This window comes from Hyla sarda, chromosome 1 (genome assembly GCF_029499605.1).
Source record: "Hyla sarda isolate aHylSar1 chromosome 1, aHylSar1.hap1, whole genome shotgun sequence".
Lineage (NCBI taxonomy): Eukaryota > Metazoa > Chordata > Amphibia > Anura > Hylidae > Hyla > Hyla sarda.
This window is the reverse complement of record NC_079189.1, coordinates 322793841-322806839: the sequence shown is the minus strand read 5'-3', so window position 1 is coordinate 322806839 and position 12999 is coordinate 322793841. Positions and strand designations below refer to the sequence as shown.

At 43.6% G+C, this 12999-nt stretch overlaps 8 pseudogenes; all 8 read left to right on the top strand.

Moving 5' to 3' along the window:
* The first annotated feature begins 594 nt into the window (after positions 1-594).
* LOC130339783 (U2 spliceosomal RNA) lies at positions 595-858 on the top strand (annotated as a pseudogene).
* Positions 859-2316: 1458 nt separating this feature from the next.
* LOC130341040 (U2 spliceosomal RNA) lies at positions 2317-2581 on the top strand (annotated as a pseudogene).
* Positions 2582-4043: 1462 nt separating this feature from the next.
* LOC130340902 (U2 spliceosomal RNA) lies at positions 4044-4311 on the top strand (annotated as a pseudogene).
* A 1475-nt stretch (positions 4312-5786) lies between these two features.
* LOC130340546 (U2 spliceosomal RNA) lies at positions 5787-6051 on the top strand (annotated as a pseudogene).
* Positions 6052-7519: 1468 nt separating this feature from the next.
* On the top strand, positions 7520-7784 carry LOC130340505 (U2 spliceosomal RNA; annotated as a pseudogene).
* A 1458-nt stretch (positions 7785-9242) lies between these two features.
* Positions 9243-9506, top strand: LOC130337962 (U2 spliceosomal RNA; annotated as a pseudogene).
* A 1450-nt stretch (positions 9507-10956) lies between these two features.
* On the top strand, positions 10957-11221 carry LOC130340501 (U2 spliceosomal RNA; annotated as a pseudogene).
* A 1441-nt stretch (positions 11222-12662) lies between these two features.
* LOC130339775 (U2 spliceosomal RNA) lies at positions 12663-12926 on the top strand (annotated as a pseudogene).
* Positions 12927-12999: the final 73 nt, after the last annotated feature.

Genomic DNA, 12999 nt, shown 5'->3' with positions numbered 1-12999 from the left:
GTAAACTGCAGATGACCATGTTGTGGTAGTTACCATGGATACCCAAGTGATGTGTGAGCTAACACATAGGCCCAACAGATTCCAAGAAGGCCAGAATCACCAGCGGCACCACCATCGATTGTCAGGTCACCCGGATTCAGCAAATACCAGAGTCCAAAATGATGCAGGTTTATACTGTTAATTTTCAGTTTATCGTTACAGTTGGTGTTATTCCATGTCGGAAGGGACGCAGCTACAGCCAGTGGGGTAACTAGAGACAGGCAGGCAGCTATGTGCAACAAAGGTAGGCGTGTTGTTTTCATATGCAGATCTGAAATATTGTCTTATATGCAAGAGGAGGAGTGATGGGGGTTCAGGCAAAAGCCAGGCTATGGATTGCATTGCTAAATGCTCCATCAGAGTGCAATGGTCGCCTGTCCTTTTTTTAAGTGATGATGTGGGTTTAGCCTGTGCTGTATGTATGTATGGGTGGCTGACTGCCACCCACCCAGAAAGTGTATGGGAGGCTGGTTGGCTGCCAGCCTTCCTTCCATTCCTATGAGTAATGTGAGTGCTCATGAAGGGGACATGGTTGGGTCCACCCCTTTCCCGGTTATCCCCTCTAGGCCTTTTGGCTTAGATCAAGTGTAAAAAAAGAAAGGATCTTGCGACAGATCGCATCCTGAGGCACGTTTTTTTTTGTGTGAATACTTGCACTTGGGTGACTTGTGAGCACATACTGATACATACGTTCCCTATCTGGGGACCATAAATTAAATGGATTTTTGAGAAAGGGAGCTGATTTGGAAGCTTGCTTCTGTCGCCCTATGCATTGACCCGATGTGGCAGTATCTTCGGGTAGTGAACAGTGCACCACCCCATTCCAGTGTTAAACAAGAAAGATTCTCATTTAATCCTCCGTGGGTGAGAATTTGAGTTTGAGAATTGGAGACCAAAATGATGAGTTGCACTGACTGGTTTATGAACGTCTATTCATTTAGCATTTTAATGACCATGTTTGCACACTGATTGGTGTAAAAAAATAAAATAAAACTAAATAATAATAATCTAGCACACCTGTGCAGGTTTGACATGACATGACAGGTAGCTGTCTTGTGGGTGGTGCTGAATCCTGTTAAATGACATGAGGGTCTCATGCCTATACACAAGGGTGTGTCATTGCTGTTGCTTGACCATTCATTGGTTTCTGTGGTCAGTGAATGATAAAAACAAAATTTACCATCCATTGATGGATGGGAAATCCGCCATGAGGCATTTGTTTTTAGAAACTGCTGCTCACAACCAATGTTGCAATGGAGTGTCTCCATCTGCTGGTGGTATTGGAAAGGCATTAGTGCTATGACAGGGTCTGAAGAAGAAGAAGAAGAAGACGGAAAAAAATATATATAAAAAGAAAGAGAGAGAGAGAGACTGACTTAGTGAGCGAGTGAGTGAGAGAGTGAGAGTGAGTGAGAGTGAATGAGTGAGTGAGTGATTGAGTGAGTGAGTGAGTGAGTGAGAACAAATGAGTTAAAGCAAGTGAGTGAGAGAGATCGAATGAATGAAAGTCTGAATGACAGAAAGAAAAAAGGATGAAGAAAGAAGCATGAAGAAAAAAAAATGTATATGGAGTTGCTGACATGAGTGCAATCTACAAAGCCGTTGAGGCTGATCCTCATGGGAGGATTATTGCACCAGGACCCTTAGCACTTTTAAAATGCCATTCAATGCCACGGGCTAGATGTAAACTGCAGATGACCATGTTGTGGTAGTTACCATGGATACCCAAGTGATGTGTGAGCTAACACATAGGCCCAACAGATTCCAAGAAGGCCAGAATCACCAGCGGCACCACCATCGATTGTCAGGTCACCCGGATTCAGCAAATACCAGAGTCCAAAATGATGCAGGTTTATACTGTTAATTTTCAGTTTATCGTTACAGTTGGTGTTATTCCATGTCGGAAGGGACGCAGCTACAGCCAGTGGGGTAACTAGAGACAGGCAGGCAGCTATGTGCAACAAAGGTAGGCGTGTTGTTTTCATATGCAGATCTGAAATATTGTCTTATATGCAAGAGGAGGAGTGATGGGGGTTCAGGCAAAAGCCAGGCTATGGATTGCATTGCTAAATGCTCCATCAGAGTGCAATGGTCGCCTGTCCTTTTTTTAAGTGATGATGTGGGTTTAGCCTGTGCTGTATGTATGTATGGGTGGCTGACTGCCACCCACCCAGAAAGTGTATGGGAGGCTGGTTGGCTGCCAGCCTTCCTTCCATTCCTATGAGTAATGTGAGTGCTCATGAAGGGGACATGGTTGGGTCCACCCCTTTCCCGGTTATCCCCTCTAGGCCTTTTGGCTTAGATCAAGTGTAAAAAAAAGAAAGGATCTTGCGACAGATCGCATCCTGAGGCACGTTTTTTTTTGTGTGAATACTTGCACTTGGGTGACTTGTGAGCACATACTGATACATACGTTCCCTATCTGGGGACCATAAATTAAATGGATTTTTGAGAAAGGGAGCTGATTTGGAAGCTTGCTTCTGTCGCCCTATGCATTGACCCGATGTGGCAGTATCTTCGGGTAGTGAACAGTGCACCACCCCATTCCAGTGTTAAACAAGAAAGATTCTCATTTAATCCTCCGTGGGTGAGAATTTGAGTTTGAGAATTGGAGACCAAAATGATGAGTTGCACTGACTGGTTTATGAACGTCTATTCATTTAGCGTTTTAATGACCATGTTTGCACACTGATTGGTGTAAAAAAATAAAATAAAACTAAATAATAATAATCTAGCACACCTGTGCAGGTTTGACATGACATGACAGGTAGCTGTCTTGTGGGTGGTGCTGAATCCTGTTAAATGACATGAGGGTCTCATGCCTATACACAAGGGTGTGTCATTGCTGTTGCTTGACCATGCATTGGTTTCTGTGGTCAGTGAATGATAAAAACAAAATTTACCATCCATTGGTGGATGGGAAATCCGCCATGAGGCATTTGTTTTTAGAAACTGCTGCTCACAACCAATGTTGCAATGGAGTGTCTCCATCTGCTGGTGGTATTGGAAAGGCATTAGTGCTATGACAGGGTCTGAAGAAGAAGAAGAAGAAGACGGAAAAAAATATGTATAAAAAGAAAAAGAGAGAGAGAGAGAGACTGACTTAGTGAGCGAGTGAGTGAGAGAGTGAGAGTGAGTGAGAGTGAATGAGTGAGTGAGTGATTGAGTGAGTGAGTGAGTGAGTGAGAACAAATGAGTTAAAGCAAGTGAGTGAGAGAGATCGAATGAATGAAAGTCTGAATGACAGAAAGAAAAAAGGATGAAGAAAGAAGCATGAAGAAAAAAAAATGTATATGGAGTTGCTGACATGAGTGCAATCTACAAAGCCGTTGAGGCTGATCCTCATGGGAGGATTATTGCACCAGGACCCTTAGCACTTTTAAAATGCCATTCAATGCCACGGGCTAGATGTAAACTGCAGATGACCATGTTGTGGTAGTTACCATGGATACCCAAGTGATGTGTGAGCTAACACATAGGCCCAACAGATTCCAAGAAGGCCAGAATCACCAGCGGCACCACCATCGATTGTCAGGTCACCCGGATTCAGCAAATACCAGAGTCCAAAATGATGCAGGTTTATACTGTTAATTTTCAGTTTATCGTTACAGTTGGTGTTATTCCATGTCGGAAGGGACGCAGCTACAGCCAGTGGGGTAACTAGAGACAGGCAGGCAGCTATGTGCAACAAAGGTAGGCGTGTTGTTTTCATATGCAGATCTGAAATATTGTCTTATATGCAAGAGGAGGAGTGATGGGGGTTCAGGCAAAAGCCAGGCTATGGATTGCATTGCTAAATGCTCCATCAGAGTGCAATGGTCGCCTGTCCTTTTTTTAAGTGATGATGTGGGTTTAGCCTGTGCTGTATGTATGTATGGGTGGCTGACTGCCACCCACCCAGAAAGTGTATGGGAGGCTGGTTGGCTGCCAGCCTTCCTTCCATTCCTATGAGTAATGTGAGTGCTCATGAAGGGGACATGGTTGGGTCCACCCCTTTCCCGGTTATCCCCTCTAGGCCTTTTGGCTTAGATCAAGTGTAAAAAAAGAAAGGATCTTGCGACAGATCGCATCCTGAGGCACGTTTTTTTTTTTTTGTGTGAATACTTGCACTTGGGTGACTTGTGAGCACATACTGATACATACGTTCCCTATCTGGGGACCATAAATTAAATGGATTTTTGAGAAAGGGAGCTGATTTGGAAGCTTGCTTCTGTCGCCCTATGCATTGACCCGATGTGGCAGTATCTTCGGGTAGTGAACAGTGCACCACCCCATTCCAGTGTTAAACAAGAAAGATTCTCATTTAATCCTCCGTGGGTGAGAATTTGAGTTTGAGAATTGGAGACCAAAATGATGAGTTGCACTGACTGGTTTATGAACGTCTATTCATTTAGTGTTTTAATGACCATGTTTGCACACTGATTGGTGTAAAAAAATAAAATAAAACTAAATAATAATAATCTAGCACACCTGTGCAGGTTTGACATGACATGACAGGTAGCTGTCTTGTGGGTGGTGCTGAATCCTGTTAAATGACATGAGGGTCTCATGCCTATACACAAGGGTGTGTCATTGCTGTTGCTTGACCATGCATTGGTTTCTGTGGTCAGTGAATGATAAAAACAAAATTTACCATCCATTGATGGATGGGAAATCCGCCATGAGGCATTTGTTTTTAGAAACTGCTGCTCACAACCAATGTTGCAATGGAGTGTCTCCATCTGCTGGTGGTATTGGAAAGGCATTAGTGCTATGACAGGGTCTGAAGAAGAAGAAGAAGAAGAAGAAGACGGAAAAAAATATATATAAAAAGAAAAAGAGAGAGAGAGAGAGAGACTGACTTAGTGAGCGAGTGAGTGAGAGAGTGAGAGTGAGTGAGAGTGAATGAGTGAGTGAGTGAATGAGTGAGTGAGTGATTGAGTGAGTGAGAACAAATGAGTTAAAGCAAGTGAGTGAGAGAGATTGAATGAATGAAAGTCTGAATGACAGAAAGAAAAAAGGATGAAGAAAGAAGCATGAAGAAAAAAAAATGTATATGGAGTTGCTGACATGAGTGCAATCTACAAAGCCGTTGAGGCTGATCCTCATGGGAGGATTATTGCACCAGGACCCTTAGCACTTTTAAAATGCCATTCAATGCCACGGGCTAGATGTAAACTGCAGATGACCATGTTGTGGTAGTTACCATGGATACCCAAGTGATGTGTGAGCTAACACATAGGCCCAACAGATTCCAAGAAGGCCAGAATCACCAGCGGCACCACCATCGATTGTCAGGTCACCCGGATTCAGCAAATACCAGAGTCCAAAATGATGCAGGTTTATACTGTTAATTTTCAGTTTATCGTTACAGTTGGTGTTATTCCATGTCGGAAGGGACGCAGCTACAGCCAGTGGGGTAACTAGAGACAGGCAGGCAGCTATGTGCAACAAAGGTAGGCGTGTTGTTTTCATATGCAGATCTGAAATATTGTCTTATATGCAAGAGGAGGAGTGATGGGGGTTCAGGCAAAAGCCAGGCTATGGATTGCATTGCTAAATGCTCCATCAGAGTGCAATGGTCGCCTGTCCTTTTTTTTAAGTGATGATGTGGGTTTAGCCTGTGCTGTATGTATGTATGGGTGGCTGACTGCCACCCACCCAGAGAGTGTATGGGAGTCTGGTTGGCTGCCAGCCTTCCTTCCATTCCTATGAGTAATGTGAGTGCTCATGAAGGGGACATGGTTGGGTCCACCCCTTTCCCGGTTATCCCCTCTAGGCCTTTTGGCTTAGATCAAGTGTAAAAAAAGAAAGGATCTTGCGACAGATCGCATCCTGAGGCACGTTTTTTTTTTGTGTGAATATTTGCACTTGGGTGACTTGTGAGCACATACTGATACATACGTTCCCTATCTGGGGACCATAAATTAAATGGATTTTTGAGAAAGGGAGCTGATTTGGAAGCTTGCTTCTGTCGCCCTATGCATTGACCCGATGTGGCAGTATCTTCGGGTAGTGAACAGTGCACCACCCCATTCCAGTGTTAAACAAGAAAGATTCTCATTTAATCCTCCGTGGGTGAGAATTTGAGTTTGAGAATTGGAGACCAAAATGATGAGTTGCACTGACTGGTTTATGAACGTCTATTCATTTAGCGTTTTAATGACCATGTTTGCACACTGATTGGTGTAAAAAAATAAAATAAAACTAAATAATAATAATCTAGCACACCTGTGCAGGTTTGACATGACATGACAGGTAGCTGTCTTGTGGGTGGTGCTGAATCCTGTTAAATGACATGAGGGTCTCATGCCTATACACAAGGGTGTGTCATTGCTGTTGCTTGACCATGCATTGGTTTCTGTGGTCAGTGAATGATAAAAACAAAATTTACCATCCATTGATGGATGGGAAATCCGCCATGAGGCATTTGTTTTTAGAAACTGCTGCTCACAACCAATGTTGCAATGGAGTGTCTCCATCTGCTGGTAGTATTGGAAAGGCATTAGTGCTATGACAGGGTCTGAAGAAGAAGAAGAAGAAGACGGAAAAAAATATATATAAAAAGAAAAAGAGAGAGAGAGAGAGAGACTGACTTAGTGAGCGAGTGAGTGAGAGAGTGAGAGTGAGTGAGAGTGAATGAGTGAGTGAGTGATTGAGTGAGTGAGTGAGTGAGTGAGTGAGAACAAATGAGTTAAAGCAAGTGAGTGAGAGAGATCGAATGAATGAAAGTCTGAATGACAGAAAGAAAAAAGGATGAAGAAAGAAGCATGAAGAAAAAAAAATGTATATGGAGTTGCTGACATGAGTGCAATCTACAAAGCCGTTGAGGCTGATCCTCATGGGAGGATTATTGCACCAGGACCCTTAGCACTTTTAAAATGCCATTCAATGCCACGGGCTAGATGTAAACTGCAGATGACCATGTTGTGGTAGTTACCATGGATACCCAAGTGATGTGTGAGCTAACACATAGGCCCAACAGATTCCAAGAAGGCCAGAATCACCAGCGGCACCACCATCGATTGTCAGGTCACCCGGATTCAGCAAATACCAGAGTCCAAAATGATGCAGGTTTATACTGTTAATTTTCAGTTTATCGTTACAGTTGGTGTTATTCCATGTCGGAAGGGACGCAGCTACAGCCAGTGGGGTAACTAGAGACAGGCAGGCAGCTATGTGCAACAAAGGTAGGCGTGTTGTTTTCATATGCAGATCTGAAATATTGTCTTATATGCAAGAGGAGGAGTGATGGGGGTTCAGGCAAAAGCCAGGCTATGGATTGCATTGCTAAATGCTCCATCAGAGTGCAATGGTCGCCTGTCCTTTTTTTAAGTGATGATGTGGGTTTAGCCTGTGCTGTATGTATGTATGGGTGGCTGACTGCCACCCACCCAGAAAGTGTATGGGAGGCTGGTTGGCTGCCAGCCTTCCTTCCATTCCTATGAGTAATGTGAGTGCTCATGAAGGGGACATGGTTGGGTCCACCCCTTTCCCGGTTATCCCCTCTAGGCCTTTTGGCTTAGATCAAGTGTAAAAAAAGAAAGGATCTTGCGACAGATCGCATCCTGAGGCACGTTTTTTTTTTGTGTGAATACTTGCACTTGGGTGACTTGTGAGCACATACTGATACATACGTTCCCTATCTGGGGACCATAAATTAAATGGATTTTTGAGAAAGGGAGCTGATTTGGAAGCTTGCTTCTGTCGCCCTATGCATTGACCCGATGTGGCAGTATCTTCGGGTAGTGAACAGTGCACCACCCCATTCCAGTGTTAAACAAGAAAGATTCTCATTTAATCCTCCGTGGGTGAGAATTTGAGTTTGAGAATTGGAGACCAAAATGATGAGTTGCACTGACTGGTTTATGAACGTCTATTCATTTAGCGTTTTAATGACCATGTTTGCACACTGATTGGTGTAAAAAAATAAAATAAAACTAAATAATAATAATCTAGCACACCTGTGCAGGTTTGACATGACATGACAGGTAGCTGTCTTGTGGGTGGTGCTGAATCCTGTTAAATGACATGAGGGTCTCATGCCTATACACAAGGGTGTGTCATTGCTGTTGCTTGACCATGCATTGGTTTCTGTGGTCAGTGAATGATAAAAACAAAATTTACCATCCATTGATGGATGGGAAATCCGCCATGAGGCATTTGTTTTTAGAAACTGCTGCTCACAACCAATGTTGCAATGGAGTGTCTCCATCTGCTGGTGGTATTGGAAAGGCATTAGTGCTATGACAGGGTCTGAAGAAGAAGAAGAAGAAGACGGAAAAAAATATATATAAAAAGAAAAAGAGAGAGAGAGAGAGAGAGACTGACTTAGTGAGCGAGTGAGTGAGAGAGTGAGAGTGAGTGAGAGTGAATGAGTGAGTGAGTGATTGAGTGAGTGAGTGAGTGAGAACAAATGAGTTAAAGCAAGTGAGTGAGAGAGATCGAATGAATGAAAGTCTGAATGACAGAAAGAAAAAAGGATGAAGAAAGAAGCATGAAGAAAAAAAAATGTATATGGAGTTGCTGACATGAGTGCAATCTACAAAGCCGTTGAGGCTGATCCTCATGGGAGGATTATTGCACCAGGACCCTTAGCACTTTTAAAATGCCATTCAATGCCATGGGCTAGATGTAAACTGCAGATGACCATGTTGTGGTAGTTACCATGGATACCCAAGTGATGTGTGAGCTAACACATAGGCCCAACAGATTCCAAGAAGCCCAGAATCACCAGCGGCACCACCATCGATTGTCAGGTCACCCGGATTCAGCAAATACCAGAGTCCAAAATGATGCAGGTTTATACTGTTAATTTTCAGTTTATCGTTACAGTTGGTGTTATTCCATGTCGGAAGGGACGCAGCTACAGCCAGTGGGGTAACTAGAGACAGGCAGGCAGCTATGTGCAACAAAGGTAGGCGTGTTGTTTTCATATGCAGATCTGAAATATTGTCTTATATGCAAGAGGAGGAGTGATGGGGGTTCAGGCAAAAGCCAGGCTATGGATTGCATTGCTAAATGCTCCATCAGAGTGCAATGGTCGCCTGTCCTTTTTTTAAGTGATGATGTGGGTTTAGCCTGTGCTGTATGTATGGGTGGCTGACTGCCACCCACCCAGAAAGTGTATGGGAGGCTGGTTGGCTGCCAGCCTTCCTTCCATTCCTATGAGTAATGTGAGTGCTCATGAAGGGGACATGGTTGGGTCCACCCCTTTCCTGGTTATCCCCTCTAGGCCTTTTGGCTTAGATCAAGTGTAAAAAAAGAAAGGATCTTGCGACAGATCGCATCCTGAGGCACGTTTTTTTTTGTGTGAATACTTGCACTTGGGTGACTTGTGAGCACATACTGATACGTACGTTCCCTATCTGGGGACCATAAATTAAATGGATTTTTGAGAAAGGGAGCTGATTTGGAAGCTTGCTTCTGTCGCCCTATGCATTGACCCGATGTGGCAGTATCTTCGGGTAGTGAACAGTGCACCACCCCATTCCAGTGTTAAACAAGAAAGATTCTCATTTAATCCTCCGTGGGTGAGAATTTGAGTTTGAGAATTGGAGACCAAAATGATGAGTTGCACTGACTGGTTTATGAACGTCTATTCATTTAGCGTTTTAATGACCATGTTTGCACACTGATTGGTGTAAAAAAATAAAATAAAACTAAATAATAATAATCTAGCACACCTGTGCAGGTTTGACATGACATGACAGGTAGCTGTCTTGTGGGTGGTGCTGAATCCTGTTAAATGACATGAGGGTCTCATGCCTATACACAAGGGTGTGTCATTGCTGTTGCTTGACCATGCATTGGTTTCTGTGGTCAGTGAATGATAGAAACAAAATTTACCATCCATTGATGGATGGGAAATCCGCCATGAGGCATTTGTTTTTAGAAACTGCTGCTCACAACCAATGTTGCAATGGAGTGTCTCCATCTGCTGGTGGTATTGGAAAGGCATTAGTGCTATGACAGGGTCTGAAGAAGAAGAAGACGGAAAAAAATATATATAAAAAGAAAAAGAGAGAGAGAGAGAGAGACTGACTTAGTGAGCGAGTGAGTGAGAGAGTGAGAGTGAGTGAGAGTGAATGAGTGAGTGAGTGATTGAGTGAGTGAGTGAGTGAGAACAAATGAGTTAAAGCAAGTGAGTGAGATCGAATGAATGAAAGTCTGAATGACAGAAAGAAAAAAGGATGAAGAAAGAAGCATGAAGAAAAAAAAATGTATATGGAGTTGCTGACATGAGTGCAATCTACAAAGCCGTTGAGGCTGATCCTCATGGGAGGATTATTGCACCAGGACCCTTAGCACTTTTAAAATGCCATTCAATGCCACGGGCTAGATGTAAACTGCAGATGACCATGTTGTGGTAGTTACCATGGATACCCAAGTGATGTGTGAGCTAACACATAGGCCCAACAGATTCCAAGAAGGCCAGAATCACCAGCGGCACCACCATCGATTGTCAGGTCACCCGGATTCAGCAAATACCAGAGTCCAAAATGATGCAGGTTTATACTGTTAATTTTCAGTTTATCGTTACAGTTGGTGTTATTCCATGTCGGAAGGGACGCAGCTACAGCCAGTGGGGTAACTAGAGACAGGCAGGCAGCTATGTGCAACAAAGGTAGGCGTGTTGTTTTCATATGCAGATCTGAAATATTGTCTTATATGCAAGAGGAGGAGTGATGGGGGTTCAGGCAAAAGCCAGGCTATGGATTGCATTGCTAAATGCTCCATCAGAGTGCAATGGTCGCCTGTCCTTTTTTTAAGTGATGATGTGGGTTTAGCCTGTGCTGTATGTATGTATGGGTGGCTGACTGCCACCCACCCAGAAAGTGTATGGGAGGCTGGTTGGCTGCCAGCCTTCCTTCCATTCCTATGAGTAATGTGAGTGCTCATGAAGGGGACATGGTTGGGTCCACCCCTTTCCCGGTTATCCCCTCTAGGCCTTTTGGCTTAGATCAAGTGTAAAAAAAGAAAGGATCTTGCGACAGATCGCATCCTGAGGCACGTTTTTTTTTTGTGTGAATACTTGCACTTGGGTGACTTGTGAGCACATACTGATACATACGTTCCCTATCTGGGGACCATAAATTAAATGGATTTTTGAGAAAGGGAGCTGATTTGGAAGCTTGCTTCTGTCGCCCTATGCATTGACCCGATGTGGCAGTATCTTCGGGTAGTGAACAGTGCACCACCCCATTCCAGTGTTAAACAAGAAAGATTCTCATTTAATCCTCCGTGGGTGAGAATTTGAGTTTGAGAATTGGAGACCAAAATGATGAGTTGCACTGACTGGTTTATGAACGTCTATTCATTTAGCGTTTTAATGACCATGTTTGCACACTGATTGGTGTAAAAAAATAAAATAAAACTAAATAATAATAATCTAGCACACCTGTGCAGGTTTGACATGACATGACAGGTAGCTGTCTTGTGGGTGGTGCTGAATCCTGTTAAATGACATGAGGGTCTCATGCCTATACACAAGGGTGTGTCATTGCTGTTGCTTGACCATGCATTGGTTTCTGTGGTCAGTGAATGATAAAAACAAAATTTACCATCCATTGATGGATGGGAAATCCGCCATGAGGCATTTGTTTTTAGAAACTGCTGCTCACAACCAATGTTGCAATGGAGTGTCTCCATCTGCTGGTGGTATTGGAAAGGCATTAGTGCTATGACAGGGTCTGAAGAAGAAGAAGAAGAAGAAGAAGACGGAAAAAAAATATATATAAAAAGAAAAAGAGAGAGAGAGAGAGAGAGAGACTGACTTAGTGAGCGAGTGAGTGAGAGAGTGAGAGTGAGTGAGTGAGTGAGTGAGAACAAATGAGTTAAAGCAAGTGAGTGAGAGAGATCGAATGAATGAAAGTCTGAATGACAGAAAGAAAAAAGGATGAAGAAAGAAGCATGAAGAAAAAAAAATGTATATGGAGTTGCTGACATGAGTGCAATCTACAAAGCCGTTGAGGCTGATCCTCATGGGAGGATTATTGCACCAGGACCCTTAGCACTTTTAAAATGCCATTCAATGCCACGGGCTAGATGTAAACTGCAGATGACCATGTTGTGGTAGTTACCATGGATACCCAAGTGATGTGTGAGCTAACACATAGGCCCAACAGATTCCAAGAAGGCCAGAATCACCAGCGGCACCACCATCGATTGTCAGGTCACCCGGATTCAGCAAATACCAGAGTCCAAAATGATGCAGGTTTATACTGTTAATTTTCAGTTTATCGTTACAGTTGGTGTTATTCCATGTCGGAAGGGACGCAGCTACAGCCAGTGGGGTAACTAGAGACAGGCAGGCAGCTATGTGCAACAAAGGTAGGCGTGTTGTTTTCATATGCAGATCTGAAATATTGTCTTATATGCAAGAGGAGGAGTGATGGGGGTTCAGGCAAAAGCCAGGCTATGGATTGCATTGCTAAATGCTCCATCAGAGTGCAATGGTCGCCTGTCCTTTTTTTAAGTGATGATGTGGGTTTAGCCTGTGCTGTATGTATGTATGGGTGGCTGACTGCCACCCACCCAGAAAGTGTATGGGAGGCTGGTTGGCTGCCAGCCTTCCTTCCATTCCTATGAGTAATGTGAGTGCTCATGAAGGGGACATGGTTGGGTCCACCCCTTTCCCGGTTATCCCCTCTAGGCCTTTTGGCTTAGATCAAGTGTAAAAAAAGAAAGGATCTTGCGACAGATCGCATCCTGAGGCACGTTTTTTTTTGTGTGAATACTTGCACTTGGGTGACTTGTGAGCACATACTGATACATACGTTCCCTATCTGGGGACCATAAATTAAATGGATTTTTGAGAAAGGGAGCTGATTTGGAAGCTTGCTTCTGTCGCCCTATGCATTGACCCGATGTGGCAGTATCTTCGGGTAGTGAACAGTGCACCACCCCATTCCAGTGTTAAACAAGAAAGATTCTCATTTAATCCTCCGTGGGTGAGAATTTGAGTTTGAGAATTGGAGA